The sequence below is a fragment of the Lepus europaeus genome, chromosome 21, assembly GCF_033115175.1.
Source record: "Lepus europaeus isolate LE1 chromosome 21, mLepTim1.pri, whole genome shotgun sequence".
Lineage (NCBI taxonomy): Eukaryota > Metazoa > Chordata > Mammalia > Lagomorpha > Leporidae > Lepus > Lepus europaeus.
The window spans coordinates 45,759,749-45,763,943 of record NC_084847.1 but is presented as its reverse complement, the minus strand read 5'-3'; the positions used below and the strand labels follow the sequence as shown (position 1 = coordinate 45,763,943).

Below are 4,195 nucleotides of genomic sequence, written 5' to 3'. Positions count from 1 at the left end.
TCACTGAATTATATTACTAATTTATGTTACTCATAAATATCTTTTTGACAGGCAGAGTGGATAGTGAGAGAGAGAGACAGAGAGAAAGGTCTTCCTTTTTGCCGCTGGTTCACCCTCCAATGGCCGCTGCAGCCGGTGCATCACGCTGATCCAAAGCCAGGAGCCAGGTGCTTCTCCTGGTCTCCCATGCGGGTGCAGGGCCCAAGCACTTGGGCCATCCTCCACTGCCTTCCCGGGCCATAGCAGAGAGCTGGCCTGGAAGAGGGGCAACAGGATAGAATCCGGTGCCCCAACCGGGACTAGAACCCAGTGTGCCGGTGCCGCAAGGCAGAGGATTAGCCTGTTAAGCCACGGTGCCGGCCACTCATAAATATTTTACTCTTACTTTGAATGAGATCATTACCAATACACACATTATTTTACTTAGCTTTATTTTTACATTAAGCCAAAGTCTGCCATGCAGCAATCAAAAACCTTACAGTAAATTACACAGGTTTGTAGTACAATTTAGACTCTAGCTTCTTAGAATAAGTCATTTTTCTGCTGGCTTTCATGAAGTCTTCCTGTATTACAAACTCATGACAGCACAAATTGCAAACATACCAGCTTCAGTACAAATATTTCAGGTCTGCTCCAATAAAGCCACCTAAAAGGTTCTCGATTGCTTCATAATCTATTTCATCATATTTTGGAATGGGAGCTCTGGATTTTCAATATATCTAACCTTGCTTGTTCATGTCGTAAATCAATATGTATTTTTTCTGTCCAGTCTTCCCAGACGTAGCAAAACAGGATCAGTCTGTTTGTAGCCATGATCATTTTTACTCTATGCAGAGTATCAAATCCATCCATTTGGTTCATGAACTCCATTAAAATTCTCTGAATCTGTCAGCAGATATACCCTCAGAAAACCGATGTCTATTTCATCCATAAAAATGATGCATGGATGGTGGTTGGTCTCTGGCATAATAAAACATTTCTCTGATCAAACAAGCACTTTCACCAATCTATTTGTCTACAATAGAACTAGATACAACCTTTAAAAGTTACAATCCAGTTGACTAGTAACAGCTCTTGCCAAAAGCATTCTTCCTGTGCCTGGAGTTCCATATAACAAACAGCCTTTTGGAGGTATTATTCCTACATGCTGGAATAATTCTATGTTTTAAGAAGTAATTCTATTACCTCTCTTAATTCCTGGATCTGTTCTGACAGCCCTCTAATCTCAGAGTAAGAAACATTCCCTAGGTTCCCATGACACATGTTGTAAACCAGTGAATCTGCCACTCTTGGCAAATCTCTCATGATACTTAGTGTAGTCATATCCAAAGCAACTTTTTTTCACAGGTAGAGCTAGACAGTGAGAGAGAGAGAGACAGAGAGAAAGGTCTTCCTTCCATTGGTTTACCCCCTAAATGGCCACTAAGACCAGCACTGTGCCGATCCGAAGCCCGGAGCCAGGTACTTCCTCCTGGTCCCCCTTGTGGGTGCAGGTGCCCAAACACTTGGGCCATCCTCCACTGCCTTCCCGAGCCACAGCAGAGAGCTGGACTGGAAGAGGAGCGACCAGGACTAGAACCCAGCGTCCATATGGGGTGCCGGTGCCAAAGGCGTAGGATTAGCCAAGTGAGCCATGGCGCCGGACCCCAAAGCAACTCTTATTCCTGGATTCAGCTTACTTTTGTCAAGTTGTCTATGACAGCCAACAATGTATCTTGGGGGGGGTGAGGAGTGAGAAGAAAGTTCTGAAATCGGATGCCAGTGCTGGCTGTACAACTCTGCACATGTGCTGCTAGTGGATGTTCACCTTAAAATGGTGTAAAGGAACTGAGGTATACACCAAAGAGAACTGCTAATGAGTAATGTGAGTTAACATTCATTATGATCTAGTTCTCATGATTCCCCTTGCCCCAGCCCAAAGAAATAACAGGATGGACTTAAGTTAGGGGGATTGCTACTCCTCCGCAGGAAGCTGGAAAACCCAACCAGCATAGCCAGCCTTGCATGTGTGCACATGGGACTTGGAGACTGTGTCACTCTGTGGCTGCCTGGCTACAGTGCTGTGTGTGCATTTGTTCCTCTGTGCGTGTGGTTTTTTGAAAACTGAAAGACAGTTAACATGCTGTCATGTCTCAAATAGGATTTGATGGACATGCATAAAACACTGTCATGGGGCTGGTATTGTGTCCTAGCAGGTTAAGCCTCTGCCTGCTGCATCCCATATGGGCGATGGTTTGAGACCCACTGGCTAATTCACTTTCAAATCCAGATCTCTGCTAATGCACCTGGGAAAGCAGCAGAGGATGGCCCCAGTGCTTGGGCCCCAGCATCCACATGGGAAACTCAGAGGAAGCTCCAGGCTTTATCATGGCCCAATCCCGGCGACTGGGGTCATTTGGGGAGTGAACCAGCAGTTGGATGATCTCTGTGTGTCTCTCCTCCTCTCTCTGTAACTCTGCCATTCAAAAAAATAAAATATCTTTTAAAAAAGGCTGTAAAATGGTTTAGTATTTTCACCTTATCTTCATTCATAGAAGACACTAACAGACCTGTTCAATCAAACAGCTTACAAAACAGACCCTTAATTGCATCTGATTTGAATGAGAGTGTCTGGGAGTTACTGGATGCATTTCGTCAGACTTAGAAATAAGGTAAGTGTCATTTGAAACTAAATCAAAGCTCCAAACTTTTGAGTTCTAAAGAGAACAAATGAATAAATAAGAAACGTTTGCTAAAATGATCAATTTCATTAGTTGTTCAGTGGCAGCAACATAAGTGTTGCCCAGATGGGTACCAATGTCCTCAGATGATATATGAGGTCCAAACATCTCAAAACACAAGAGCCAAGAAAAGCTTATCTCATATACACAACCCTCACTGGGAGGGTCTGCATGCTGGACTTTTAGAATGGCTAGTCTACTTAAAAATGCCTGGTGTGGACACAGCCAAGACTGTTTGCTTCTAACTGTATCACTCCGTATTAAGAAAGAGGGAAATGTCGTTAATCAGGCACATACAACCACCCTAGTCAGTTCCAAAGGTCTCACAGGAAACAGGGTTCCCAACCACTGGTACACAGTATTTTACTGGATAAACCCAACAAGCCTCCTTCAGCAACTCAAAAAGTTCATGTGCTCATGAAGTAGCATGCATGGAACAACTGCCCAATTGGTAAAGAAGGGACTGCCTGTGACATTCACCAAGGTGGAACCCAGAGAGGTAGACCTGCCCTTCATTTCCAAAGTGAATTCCAAGATTACCAGGTAACAGGGAGATAGGGGGTAGGGAGTTCACAAAGAGAAAGAACAAATCAGAGGAAACAGTGAGCAAAAATTAGTCAGTGAAAATTTGACCTACAAATGCTTTTCAGCGTGGTTTTAATGATTACCTTAATAAGACCAAACTGTTTCCTAGATTCACAGTCACTCCTCAAATTACATGCTTGAGAAAATTCTATGCCATTTGGGGTGGCTGTAACTCAGGGAGAGAAAGCAGTAAGTAACACAGCGATGAACAAAGCACTGCTGCCTCCGGGTGCTGTGCGGGTTGGGCAGGGACTCCTCACTCACCCAGCACAGCTGTGACCCCGTGGCTGGTCAGTTAGCAATCACTATTTTCTCCTATCTTTAGATGCCTATGCGTGGTTCCAACTGTTCCCGCAGGGGCATGCCATCATGAGAAATGTCACCTCCCTGGGGTCTGCAAAGAACCCACTTTCCTAATCACCACAACTGCCACAAGATCAAGTGTGGCAGAGCAGCACCTGTGCCAGCAAGCACAGCCCATGTGCCTATTGCACCTGCCCGCATGCTGCACCAACACACGTGGCACTCAGCCAGTATCTCCACTACTTTCTGCTCAGAGAAGGAACTGGCAAGAGGTGCCACACTCCTGCCCTCAGAGCCCCAAATCCAGATGGCTCAGTGGGGTTGGTGCCCAAGCAGAAAACTGGGCAACCCTGAAAGGTCGAGGCTTGGGCCTGACAGAGCCACATGCACCCAGGTGCTCCAGGACCCTCCCCATGCCCAGCATGCACTCACCACTCACTACACTCATGCTGTGTAGCTCAGGAGTGGGAGCCTCTGCAGCTGCCACATTCCCTTGGGGCCAAGTACTACAGGGGGACCCCATGCCCAGCGCAGGCCAGCGGGACACCTCCTCTCTAGCAGCCACAGTGATGTGCCTGGAGTTTGAA

The 4,195-nt window shown here is 46.1% G+C and overlaps 1 pseudogene; it reads right to left on the bottom strand.

The window, feature by feature from the left end:
* Positions 1-485: 485 nt before the first annotated feature.
* On the bottom strand, positions 486-3,857 carry LOC133750806 (26S proteasome regulatory subunit 10B-like; annotated as a pseudogene).
* Between the last annotated feature and the right edge of the window lie 338 nt (positions 3,858-4,195).